The sequence below is a fragment of the Aythya ferina genome (assembly GCF_964211825.1).
Source record: "Aythya ferina genome assembly, chromosome: 14".
In the NCBI taxonomy this organism is placed as follows: Eukaryota; Metazoa; Chordata; class Aves; order Anseriformes; family Anatidae; genus Aythya; species Aythya ferina.
In genome coordinates this window covers 16,228,397-16,243,027 of record NC_140312.1, presented here as the reverse complement: position 1 = coordinate 16,243,027, position 14,631 = coordinate 16,228,397, and the positions used below count along the sequence as shown (strand labels likewise).

Below are 14,631 nucleotides of genomic sequence, written 5' to 3'. Positions count from 1 at the left end.
CCAAATAGTCATTTGGGGGCAGACCCCAAGACAGCTGTCATTGAACTACTCTACAATGCCACTTTTGTACAGAGTGGTTCCCTTCACTTCCCGTTGGTCAAACAGATCTACCATCTCTCTTACAGGCTTTGCTGCTTGGTAACCTGGAAGCATTTCTTAGTAGCTGCTTTTTGTCAGTGACTAACAGCTTTTTTTTTTTTTTTTTTTTTTTTTTTTTTTTTTTTTTTTTTTTTTTTTTTTTTAACTAGCCTCCTAATTTCAATCCTCTATTTCACTTGAAATATAAGTACTTAACGATTGGCTTTATTTGAGTTTGTATTAATGACTAAATTCTGGCTTTGCCTTAAACTGTTCTTTAGATTTAGTAGCTAGAGTTAGATCTTTGCTTATATATAGAGGTGGAGAGGATTCTTAACGGAGGAAAGAAAGACAGTTTTGTGGTTTGGTAGACAAAAATCAACTATAGAGGTTTAAGGGTTCATTTCCAGGGTACAATACATTATTAGCTGATCTTCTCAGGAAAATTCCCTACTGAGGTTTGTTAATGTTTTGGTGGAAGTGAGTAGAGAATACTGAACAGAGACCATTGATGTGGGTATATTAATCCGTGAGCCTCTTAGCTTAATACAGAACATTAAATTACTCTGCTGAACGATTAGGCATTTGTTAAAGAAATAGATACTTATTAATGGATGATTTGCCATGTTTCATCCTCTCCAGAGCAGACATGCTTACCCTTCTGTTGTTTAGAGAGTGCTCTGTATTCATCTGCTCAGTAATGAACCTGAAATTTCATTCACTGCATTTAGTGTTGTTGGTATATAGGAACATCTGACCCTACTTTTGTGTGTTTTTTGTTTGGTTGGTTGGCTGTTTTTTTAACTTTAAATTTTCATAGTACTACATTGTTTTCATACTTCTACATTGTTTTAATGTATGTATTATTGGAAAAGATATTTCCCAGAGTTGATCCTTGCAGTATCTGGAGTACTGTGTCCAGTTCTGAACACTCCAGTGCAAAAAAGAGGTCTGGAGGTACTGGAGAGAGTTCAGCAAAGGACCATGAAGATGATTAAGGGACTGCAGCATCTCTCATATGGGAATAGGCTGAGAGAGATGGGACTGTCCCCCATGTCTCCCATATTGGAGGCATTCAAAACCTGTCTGCCATGGTCCTGAACAACTGGCTGTGGGTGGCTTGACTTGAGCAGGTGGGTTGCACCAGAGGTCTCTGCCAACCTTGACCATTCTGTGGTTCTGTGTGACTGTGTATGATGGTGAGCAAATTTGCCAGAAGTGGACAAATGTAATAAAAAAAGCTGATGCCACATTCACATGGACATGCATGACTGCATTGAGTATCTGCAATTTACAGTAAAATATGGCCACACTGCAGCAGTTAATAAAATATCACTTGCTGAGGTATAAAATGAACGTAAGAGGTGTGCTGTGTTGTAACTAGCAGCACATGAAAGCCTTTCAGAATTATGTCAGAAGTATTTCTTATTACAGAAAAAAACATACTATTTCTTGATGATAGTAGCGATAATAGAAGCAGGAGGCAGTAGTAAATAGGATATGAGAGAGTCAAAAAGGGAAACAACAAAAATAAGTCTGAGGCTTTTGGATATTCTACCTCTTGGGGGCTACCTGTAAAGCATTATCCGAGGAATAGTAATATATTCAGCAAGTGACGTAAGTGATAGAATCATACAAGGATAAAGTATTTGGTTTCACAAGGGTTGAACTCCACATCCATTTAACGTAGTAGCCAGATTATTACAGGCTTTAGATGAAACCTCAAACAGAACAGTTTGATCAGTGCTGTTTGAGCAATATAACAGCACATCTGCATTAACTTAGTGTGTTAACACTATGTGTTAGCATATTCAAACTGGTTGTAATGTAATGACCAACATGCAGTTTTCGGTCTAATTAACTCCATATATGCTAGTTTTAATTACTGAAAAAACCTTCTTGCCATTATTTTAAATATAGTTTGATGTTTGGAATTCCTTATTTAATTCATGGGATACTAATTTTTATCACCTTGCAAAGTAATGTTCTCTATGATACCCTGACAAAATAAATCATAAATGTGCTATAATGGGAGGTTTCGCGTCTTAAGTGTAGCTGATCAGAACACCTATATTGCCGCAAATTCAATCTGCTGGCAGAAAAAGGAGCAGATTCTGCAAGTTATAGACAGATAGTTTACTGGCTGTACATCTGTAACTGACACTCATAATTAGGGAAAAACAAACAAACAAACAAAACCAATAACCAACAATAACCAATAATGTTTGTAAATGACTGCAGTGGTAGAAAACTAAACTTTGGTCACTGTTCTCCAGGTTGGCTAGTCACTTCCTTGGAAACACAGTCATAAAGAGGTCTAACATGTTTCTGTCTCTAAGATTAATCATTTTAGTAGTAAAATAACATGCCAGTTCATGCATTTATGCTCACTTAGCTGTGGTGTTTCTCCACACAGAGAGAAGGGATATCTCACCTCCCTCGCTGAACAACTGCACTCCAGCTGGCAAACACTGCTTTTGCTGAACAATTCTGGTAACTATAATAAACTATTGCAGCTGCTCCAACTCATTCTTTACTTTTGTATACCAGATTTTGCATTTAGTATTCTTTTATGATTTCATCTGTTACTCTTGGTAGATTCTTCACAGATTCACTCCAAATAGTAACAACAAATTATACTACCATTAGCAGAATTGCATTACGTTTATATTAATAATGGAATATTTTTCCACAACTTTGGCTGCATAAAATGGAATAAGCAGATATTCAGCTGTTCCTTGGTGGCCTTGTTTCTTCTCCAAAGGAGGCAGCAAGTCTCTTTTCATTTCAGCATGCTGTCCTCAAAGTTCATGCCATTTGGAGGCTAAGCTGTGGATGACAAACTGCAAAGCTGACAGGAAAACATGCGAGGTTGATATATAAAACAAGCTACACTGCTTGCGCTTTGACTTTCATTGCTGGTTTCAGGAAAATAAATAATACTGCCTTGGTCTGTGCAACACTCCTAAGGAGTTTCTTCACCTTACATGGGGAACACTGCAAATTTCTTTTATATAAATTTGGAACTAAGAACTACAGTTTTCTAAAACAAATTTATAAAAAGAAATTGTGTTTGTTTGTTTTTTCAAACAAATCCATAGAAGAAAAAACTTCTATAATTTGTTCCCAACCATTTTCAGTAAAGCTAACAGGAAAGTGATGGTCCCTTTCATGAACTGTGAAAAATGCTGTAGATATTTCTCTGGTTTAACAACCAGATGAAAACATTCTCTATTCCCCACCTGCTCTGCAAATTTTGCTGTAAGCACCAACACCTTTACACCAAGAAGACCCAATGGAATTTTTCTATCAAAGCAGAAGTGTGCACCACATGAGCAGGTGAAAATGTGATGGAGGAGAGGTGTGATGTCTCCATGTTTGCTATAAGCTTAACCCATGCCAGCCTTCATCTAAAATATTTTTTATTTCCACATTCCATTGGATTTAGTAGTTGAACATTGTTCTTGTGAGAAATGTATTATTTGGCGTTCGTGTACATAATGATATGCTAATATATCCTTTTTTTTATTATTTTTTTTATTTATTTTTTTTTTTCCCAGAATTCATCTGGTATATTAGCATGCTGCAAAACCTACATGCAATAAAAAGGGATATTTAAAACATCTTTATTTCATTATCTCATTTATTATGTTGTAGTTAGCAACTAATTAGTATAGATATTTGAAGTTACAGATCGAGAGAAACTAAATTACTGTGCTATAATATAATTAATCATAGAAAACTTTTGTTCAGCAGCTAATCTTATATTAGCTGCTACTTCACTTCTTGTTGATACTCATAACTTTGATTAAGATTTTCAGTTCTTTATTTAACGTCATAGCTTATTAATATGAGATTCAACGAAGTATCTACTGCTTCTGGAATAACATTCCCAGAAAGATTTGGAATGAAAATTCTCCTGGCAGTAGACTTGAACAAGAAAATAACATACATAAAACACCAAGGGTCAGTGTACGATAGCAGTTCACTGAAGAAGAATGCTGCAGGATATTAGATATTCTTTTTATTTATGCCCTTCCCTCCGGTTATTATCCTGTGCTTGCAAATGTTCAAACTACTAAGTATACAGTACAGCCACAGCTAAAAGTGATGGAAGAAAGTAGTGATCCAAACCAAGAGCAAGATTCTTGCTAGCCTCTTTGAGGGCTCTAGGAAACCTGTAGCAGAAATACTGCAAGGGCTGAACTCAATGGCATTTTCCAAGTGTCCTTGAACTGTTGACATGTACATCTGAGAGGGGGACAGGGTCTGCAAGCAGTATCCAATTCAGTGTTTTAAATACCCTATCTTATTTTAGTCCTAGAGTTGGTATGCTGTTAGTGCTATTTCATATCCTTTCATTTACCAAGACAAATTATCTCTGAGAAGCAGAATATCTGGTAAAATTTCAGAAGTGAAAATAAATTATCCCGTAACAAAGTTCAATAGCATAGTCCAGTTACTCTGTTGTGATTTTCTTTTCAGATGAAGGAGTGACTTCATAGACCCAACATAGGTCTATGTTATTTCACAGGTATAACCTATCCTTCAAAAAAAATGTGATGCCACTTTCAAGAAGCACATACACATACTTTAGCTTTATTCTGGCTCTGGTCATTTCAACAGTATTGCCTTTGATAACAACAGGAATGCAGGAAGCTCTAAGAAACTTTGAATTTACAGTCGTTGCTTCCTAGAATCTGCCCGACTGCAGCCTCTATGCCCCAAAGAGAGAGTGAAATAGTTTCCTCCTTATTATGGACATCGGTTTGGTTGGTCAGTTCTTGCCTCACGGGGTTTCAGGCCTGACCACAGGTTTATTGCACATCTGTACTCTTCTCTGTATTTCTAAAATGTTTGTAAGGAGGATCTGTTCATAAATTCCTTTGGAAATCCATAGCAGGCGTACTCAGTGAGGCATAGATTATTCTGGTGTGGAAGAAGGGCTAGTAAGTTTTATTAGGCTACCCAGCATTAGTTATTGGCATTTCAGGATCTGAAAAACAAACTTGTATGTCCATGAGGTTGTCAAGATTTTCATTTGCTGGTCTAATTGACACCATTATTTAAAATACTAGCGTTACTTTACCTATTTTCATTGTGAGTATTATTATAAAGAGGTACTAAACTGTGAAATTAAATTACTGAACTAAGCACCTATGTTTTATCTAGTCAAAGGGTTACCCAATTGCAGTACTCAACATATCTGAGCAGTCCTATGGAAACGCCAGCTGGACAGGATGACCAGCTATTGACCAGTCATTTGGGTTTAATCCATTTACTAAAGATTAGTAAATCTAAAAGTGATTTTTTTTTTTCTACGTAACCTGGTATTACTCTGAATATACCAGCTGAAAACAGCTATTTCAAAAATAGTACCTTTTGTTGGGGTAAACTATTAGTAAATATTTTAAAGTTCCTAGTTATTACTTGATTTCACTGTGTTTCAGTCTTGTGGTGTAATGTGATGTGTGTTAACCTATATTTATTCATACGGTAACTGGGTATTTATGTTAGATGGTTATTTGCAATTTGAGCTTTAGTGGCCATTTATACAGTTTTACTTATCATGTCAGCCAGCTCTGACATTATCACGGCTCCAATTTGTTACATGATTTAAATAATGAATAGGAAATGGGCAAGGATTAAGCAAAGCAAGCAACGTTTTAAGGGTAACAAACCACGAAGTGGTACAGGAGTGGTAACATGTCTATAGCAAACATTTTCTCTTAACAAAAAGCCAATTTATAGGATGTTTACAAATAGGAAGAAGGACAGATCATTGCACAGATGACTGTGTGCTAAAATAATATTTACAGCTCAAATAATGATATTTATACCATTGAATATGGAACTTTGTTACAGGAGATAAAACAGTATTTGGAAGATAAAGTTAGTTTTCCTCATTTTTTTTTAAGTAAGTGGGTAATATTTTTTTCTGGTATATATCTGAAGGGTTCGCCCCATATAATTATACAGGGATTAATTGTAATAAAAAGTAGAAAATATCATATGAATGACAAGTGTGTACTGGTGAACAGCTTCAGGTATCTTTTGAGATTTTATTGTAAAAGTTTAATAATGAGATAAAGCTGGTAAAACTCAACACCCAACATATTTGTAACAGCAGAAGGATATAAATTGCATAAAGGCAAGACTTTCCCCTCTATACATTGTGATGGATTTTTTATTGCATTTTACTTTTATCTAAGATTAAGATTTGATTCTACAAATTTCACAGATTTCAAGACAGATTTCTTTAGACACTAGTTTTATGTGTGTACATATAAAATGAAAAGCACAAACATAGAACACTGTAAGCTCTACTAGGCTATAATACTTTATAATTAGTGCTCTGTGGTATTTCAGTCCTTCGTTTCTTATTTTCTTAATGATGCTTGAAAACAAAAAGCCAGCTGTGTCATTTTACAAATTACAAACTTAGAAACTGAACGTCCATTTTACAGAAGCGGGAGTCACAATCAGAAATGTGTGAGCTCTGAATCCCAGTCACACTGTATTGCACCGTTCAATTTCTATTCAAAGGTTTGTTTGATTTGCATAGAGATCATCTGTAAATCATTATGACTCAACACATTAATGGACTTTTTCTTATCAAAATTCCCAATATCACCAATCCATCATTAGCAAGAGCTGTGATGTTAATGTTAACACATACAGAACTCCCAGTATTTGTTGCAAGTCTCTGGATAGAACATTTGAATGTCACAGTGATGGCATCTGCCATCTTTCAATTCCAACTCTAGTACTACAAAGAAGCTGAACAGGTAATAACCATGATGGGAAACAGTGAAAAAAAAAATCACTTTATGCTTTCCCTTTGGAAAATTAGTATGCCTGCTCTCCTTCTTGATCTCACCATGAAATTAAAAAACATGCAACTTGTAATTCTACTTAAACACATTTTTGCTGACATAACTCAGGGACAAATACCCTGAATAGTCATGCACAGCTATTATTACTGTGTATGGTCTCTTATAAATAAATCAATAGTAGTACATGAATTACAGACTCCCAGCAGGAGTAGGGTTTCAAAGAATCACAAGCCTTAAGGCCAAAGGGGATCATTAGATTGTGTAACCTGACCTTCTCTATAGCATATCATATAATTTCATCCATTTACTCTGTACTGAGTCCAATAACTTATGTTTGACTAACACATCTCTTCTATATTTGCCTTTATATTGAGTTTCTTGGCCAAAAATCCATTACCATTTTTGTTATGTCTACCATCACCTAAAAGAACTTTGGAGGATTTTTTAAAACATATTAGAAACCAGTCATTGGTAATGTGGTGCAAAGTTCCTTTAAATGAAAGTCATTATCCCATAGTCTACAGTTTTGCATGATCAGTAATGTTTTTGTTGGGCTTTAGGGTTCTTTTGAGGGAAAGATGCGTCGACAATATAATACGGCCTTCCCTATTTTCCTATTTGTTTCTTTTTTCCTCTGGAAACTTCAGTAGATTTTTACGAAATAGGTTTAAGTCAGTAAACAAACAATGATTTTGCCATTTTCAAAAGAAATATCATATTCTAAAATACATTTTAACACTTCAAAAGACGTTTAGATGTAGAGCTTAGGGATATGGTTTAGTGGAGGGCTGTTAGCGTTAGGTTGGAGGTTGGACTCGATGACCTTGAGGTCTCTTCCAACCTAGGAAATTCTGTGATTCTGTGATTCTGTGACTATCCAGACCTTTCCTCTCAGTCTTTTGTTCTGTATATTTCATAATGATGTCTGATATATTTCTGCTAGCATTTTAGCACAGATGATTAGAGAAAAGCTGTTTAAACATCAAAGTAAGTTCAAAAATATACACACTGTATGCCTGTTGCTCCCAAGGACATTGCAAACACTCATCAGCATGCTAGATGGACATTGGCATGCTGAAATAACAGTATTGTATTTAAATCATCCAACTCCTCTATGCACTCCCAGAATTTATTGTCTGTTTGCAGTCAACTATGTTTTGAAGAGGTGTTTAAAGATAAGGCTTGGCTTTATATCATAGATTGTTCTCCATGTGTCTTTCGGGGGAATTTTTAGATTACACTATTTGTTTTTCAATCATCATATATAAAACTACTGTCAGTTATTTCCATGAATTTAATTCTTGTAATATGGTCCTTACAGCATTCTTTATTCTTTTTCTGTAAAAGAAAAACAAAAAGAATAAAAAAAGACACGAATGATAATGAAAGCTACAACAAAGAAAACTTCCCCCAAACAAAAAACTCAAGCGAAGAGTAGATATTCCTCTTGATCTCTTTGTAAGATGAGGCTTTTTTCTTGCTGGCTATCTGAGCCATAAGAGTAACAGTAGTGAAGACTCAAAAATTCAATTGGATCATTTAAATTAGGGGCCTTATTCTCTTCCTTACAGTATAACTTATGTTCCTGCAGATACTTAAATGTCAAGTCTGATGGTGTACATACTGTGTGCAGTTTTTTTCTGAATGCATTTTGATGTTACCCAGATCCAATTTATGGAACATGCTGAAAGCATAAAATGAAGTCATTAACTAGCATTTTTGCTAAAGTCTTTGTGCCTTTATTTAGCAGTCATTTGGTATTTTCAATAACAATAAGTAAAACAACAGTAACTTCACTCACAGACTATGGAGATTTTCACCTTCATAGATTAGCATATAAGGTTTAAACATCTTGTAAAATTAATTTGTGGGGAGCTAACAATTTCTAAACACTTCACATGCCTCCTATTACTTCTAAGATTTTGTTTTGTTACTTATTTAAAGGTGATTATACCTTTTTTGCAAACCTAGTGTTTTCAGATATTTTTAAAAATTCACAGTACAAAGTATCTGATTTTTTTTTTTTTTGTATTTTTTGTTTTTCCTAATGAGCAGCAAAAATGAGAGATATTTTATTAGGTTGTGTAACTACCACTTGCTAATTACTTTTAATTGGTGAAATAATAAATTGATGGTTTATCTCTTTAAGCTTTTGACCTAGTAACTGCACTGTTTTTCATGAAGCGTCTCCTTTTTGCTAGAGGCTTTCTCAGTGGTTTCTTTCACAAACATAAATTACTCTCTGGTATTAGGTATTAGTTAATATAGTTTATTGCACTTTTCTAGCAGTGTGATAATGGTTCTTTAGTAACTTTCTCCTGTCTCTTAAAGGTTCTTGCATGACTTTTGAAATTAAACTGTCTTTTTCAACCAACTCCTAAACACTTTTTTACCTACTTCAGACAGAAACACTATTTTTGCATTGTCTGCATTATGAATTTCAGAGCAGCATTTGTCCTGTCCATCCCATCCCCTCTCCTCCCCTTCCATTCCCTCCTTTTAACCCCGTCTTTGCCATGTACAAATAATTAATTAAAAATAAAAAATATTTGGACCGTCTCTCAAGATTTTAATACTATTTATAAAGTGTTACAATATAGTGATGCCATTATCTTGCAGATATCTTTTTAGATTTCTCCATTGAGGGTGCAGGGTGTAACATTCATTCTCTTCTGCTATATAATTATATTCTGCTATATAAATATATTTGTATAATCTGATAGCCCTGATGGCAGTTGTCTCCAATAGTCTGAGAAACGCAACTGTTGGTATTCCTTAGCTTCATTTTTATTTATTTTTTAATTAAATGTATCACAATGGAGAGTCAGTGATCTACTGAATTATTTCTGCTAATACTTTCCGCTTCCTCAAACTGTTGCCATATTTAAGTAGAATTCTGAATATGTTCTTGCTTTTAAATTATACCATTTTTATGCAAAACCTATTTCACATGATAAAATGGATGTATTTTCCAAGTTCTGGTGATCTTTTTTTTTTTTAAATTATATGTTCTTGGAAATTTAAAGATGCCTTTTTCTTTTTTTCTTCCTTTTTTTTTTTTTTTTTTTTTTTTTTTTCCCCTTCTTTAAAGGGAAGAGAATTTGGTAACAGCAGCTTCCCAAATTACCGGAAATCTGTGGTTCTCTGACATTCATACTTTGGATTTTTTTTTTAAGGCAGGGAACCTAATGAGGCATTTGTATTTTTTATTTCTAATTATTTATGAAATCATACTCAGTGCTTGCATATAATTTTATTTTTGCTTATAAGCTTCCATAGTTCTTTCAGTAACAATTGTCTGCCTTCACATTGCTGTATTATTTTGAAAATAAAATGAGCTTTAGATGTCTGCTTCTGTCGTTTAATATTCAATTGCTATGGTTCTCAACTTTCAAACAAGTTAGCCTGTACAGAAAATAAGGCTTCATAGAAATGGCTTTACACAGATTTTCCTAACAAGGACAACCCATACCTGACACAGTCAGAAAAGATTTCAATAGACTCAGGAAGAATGGATTTTTATCTGGATGAGGAACTTTAAAAAATACATAGATAAAAGTTTAAAAATCCTTTAAGACATTATTTTAGTTAGGCAAAAGGTTTTTCTCCCTCTTTATCCAGATAATCTATCAAAGTGCTGCAGGAGTTCTGTGGATAGAAGGATTATAAATGAAGATCAGGTGTCCTGACAATGAAGCAATGGTTTGTAGTCAAGTGTTTGACAAGTCAAGTCAACAATTTAATTTAAATTATTTTTTAATTTGTTTATTTACCAGTCCTTTCAGTATTTCTATCAATATTATCATTTCAATCCTAGGATTTCATCACTTAAGTGCTTATCTTGAGGGAAGTAATGAATTAAAATGAGGAAAAATTAGTATAAAACTAAAGGAATAATTTAAAAAGTATATCAAACTATGCCATGAACCCCTATAATTCTCAAGAATAAAATGAGTGGAAGATAATATCTACATAGACATTTTGTTAATATTTATTTAAGGACCTAGGACCTCCTAATTTTTACTAAAGTAACTGCTGAGCGCACATCTCTGGTTTGATAAATATAAGAGTGATTTTGTTATTTTTTGGGTATCTATTCTTTGAAGACTTTTTAAAAATAGAAGTAGGTTTGCTACTTCATCAGCACATTGCTTCTGCCTGGTTATTCCCTACATGGCCAAAATCAGCCCTTGAGTAAGCAATATGGATTCTTCCAAAGGAGGAGATTGCTCACTGATTTATAGCTGCTGTGAGCTGAACCGACCTCTTTCCAGCTGCATGTGATGTTTAAGATGGAGATTAAAACATCTGCTTGGACAGTAAGGCTTCTAAGAGAAACTCTGTTATTGGGTAAAATACCTTGAGCAATGAGAGAGCAGGACGTAGTCATGCTAGACGCCTCAATCTGAATTCGAACAACTCTTCAGATCACATTTATAATATTTTCCATTTCCAAACAAAGAACTATCAAACATAAGCTAATTAAAATGCCTTCAGTGGTAAAATAAAATATAAAAATACATAGAATTGGCAAATAAAAAACAAGTGACAAATTTGTCAGCTTCATCATCACTTTTTCAAGTGGCAGCAGCCAAGTTATCCCTATGCTAACTATCAATCAATTTACTTTTTGCAGCTGATAAGATATTGTCTAATTAAATTGTTTTAATTGCCTTTGACTTTTAATGCAAGGAAAATCACAATATGCTTTCCATTAAAATGCTCCCTACTCATTTCTGTATACTGTGCTTGTCATTATGTAGTTAACAGTTGTTCCACAGTGATATCAAGACTCCGTATTTTCTCTTTAAACAAGGATCCTGAAAAAAATGCAGGGCTATTTTCTATATCCTAATATATTTTCTTTATTGCTGGCAAGATTGAGTAATGCCCACTTATACTCTCTTCTCATTCTCAGGAATAGTTATTCAAATACCATATTTAGAAACATTTGATTCATTCTGTCACTGCATTTGCAGTTAGAATGCTAATTCCGGAAAATACTATCTCCCTATTTTTCACACTGATTTACTTACTGTTTACCTTTTCTTATAAGACTATAATGAAGCACAGAGATAAAAGTTGAATTCCTGCTTTATGAAAGTATGAGAATTAACTGTTAATTATACTACAGGAATGTGTGTCAGTAAGACTCTGCCAGAATTAGGACTGTAGATCCTGTTCAGTCCCTCAGCAGTTGTATAGCTGCCCTGAATATGATGGCAAGCACACAAGGGCAGTATTAAATATACCGGATCTAAGTTGTAAGATTCCAAGAGGACTCTCTCCAAGTATTTGTCTGTTACCTTCTGCATTTGCAAAGCAAAGGGTGGGGAAGAGGCAGGCAATTTCATGACAGTTTGTCATCTTCAATCCAGAAAATACAGCAGTATTTCTGGGGCTGGCATTTCAGCCAGTTCAAACCATACTTCATCTTAATTCAGCTCAGAAGTAAAGAAAGCTAAACCAGCTATAAACAGACATTGCTGCAAGATAGGAAAACATGAAAACAAACAAAAAAAAACTGCAGAAAGGAGAACTTATTTCTCTGGGCTTTCAGGTAACCAGACGGGAGGAAAAAATTTTTGAAGTGCAGCCATTCTGCATTTAGTTTACTGTCTGACCCAATAAATTATTTTCAATGCTAATTGCAAAGAAGATAGCACCTAAAAGTTGTATGTAAAGGCTTCTGTCACACTGTCACAAAATTGCTCAACGTTTAGCATTCACCCATTGCCATATGCTGTACTATACCCCCTGCTTCTGGTTTACAAATAAAGTACAAAGCGCTGCAGCTGTATCTTCTAGCCATTTCTTCGGTGAACAGATAATGATATATCTAATGCTGAAATATTTGATGTGACTAGTGGACATTTTAGTCACTGCAAAAGTCCTTAATCTCCCTAGGATCCACAGTAACAAAATTATTTGATACGAGAACCTTTGATATTACAAGTTGTATTTAACATTTCAAGGCTAATTTGAATCAGCTCAGCTCACTGAACTGCTAAAGCATACAAAAAAACACATCTTGCAGAGAGGAAAAACCTATAGATGTGTTTCATAGCCTAAAGGTATATTAAAAAAAAATATAAAAAAAATCATGGAAAATGAATTGCTGAAGATAAGGCCCAACATTTTATTGGTGCCATTCATTTCAAAAGTCAGATGAAAGCACAGTTCTGGTGCATTGCACAACAGAAGTGTAGATGGATCTACAGATGGATGCAAAGGATACTACTGAGATTTCCATGACATACTGGGGAACCTCTTAAGACAGAAATTTTGTTGTGACTCACAAATACCTGTAGTGCGTGAGCAATCAAATTTCACATTGATCCATAAATTACTACATCATGAACTTGATTTCTTTTCCCTGTTGTAATCCATTAAGATGCTAGAAAATTTTAGTTTTCAGTAGGGATATGCAGGCAATAACATCTTCCCACTGTGCCTTGGCAGTGTACTAACGGCTATTGCAAAACACTTAGTATAAGCATTCAGCCAGGTTTCTGCCCACAGCAGAAATAAATGAATAAATAAGCTTTCATCCAGTTGTGCTACCCATGTTAACACATTGTTTTGTAACCTCAGTATGAAATAGAAAAAAAAATCATTTCAGGGGTTATGTATTTTGTGGTACATTGAAGAGGGAATCTTAAGTAGAAGGTTTTATGCATTTAGAAAAGCATATCTTTGTACTACTCCAAGTGCTTGTCTTCTAAGTACAGCACTAGAAAAAGAGTGCTTTCTACAGGTCTGTCTTTTAAAATACATATATATATGCTGATAATGATGAACTGATCCTGAGGCTTTATTCAGGTTACATTCTCAGTGACCCAATGGGACAGATTTTGCTGTGGGGGCATTTTGTTAACAGGCCTGAAGGATTAATCTTGCATTTAATTTCTAAGACCAGCACAGTTTTTGACAAGACACTTCTATTTCTGTTGGTGGTGTAAAGTTATTGCAAAGAAAAAGCATGATATAATGTGCACATTTTCTTCCTGTGGTGTTTTTTTGAGGGACAACATGAGTGATCAACAAATCAAAAAAACAGTAAAATTATGTGGAAAAAAAAAAAAATTCTCACCAAGAGTATCAAATTGCATGTTGTAGGAGCTTGCATTTGTAGAAAGATTACATATAACTAGAGTGGTGCCTTTTAGGAAGCATGAGAGAATGCAGTGATATGTCACCCAGTTTCTGTAGGGGAAGGTCTGGTCTAGGCTGTCAAAAGTTAGTAAAATTCTCTGTTCTAATTCAAATTGATGGTGGATCATGTTCTACATTTATAATAATTGCATAAGAAGCATTGCAAGTAAGTTTTTATTCTATCAATCTATATATAAATACTGTGAGATTTAACACATACCTTACAAGATCTTTCACAAATGCTGGTAATTTGCATGGTTTTAATGTTTTTTTCTTTTATAGTAGGCAATACTCAAAATCCAGAGGAAGAGGTTGCAATCTACAGGAAGCTGGTAGGTCAAATTTTAAAATTATATAAACTGCAGTATAATTAGGTTGACAAAAAAGATATAAGCGGTAAGGTAATGAAACTTGCATTTACTGGGTATTCAGAGATATGCAAAATCATTTTAATTTACATACTGAGGGGGAGAAAATGTGGTTTAGCAGAGGCAATTAACATGAGAAAGTAAGACAGATGCTGTGCAAATAATTCATAATGAATAATTTCTTTGCTCCATTT

General features: G+C 34.4%; 1 protein-coding gene across 1 annotated transcript in view; it reads left to right on the top strand.

The window, feature by feature from the left end:
- Positions 1-14,631, top strand: part of TENM2 (teneurin transmembrane protein 2) — a 1,369,797-nt gene that overhangs the window by 670,490 nt on the left and 684,676 nt on the right. Inside the window, exon 8 of the mRNA XM_084535365.1 lies at positions 14,352-14,401. The gene's annotated coding sequence lies outside the window, so the exon portion shown is untranslated. The remainder of the gene's footprint in view (positions 1-14,351; positions 14,402-14,631) is intronic.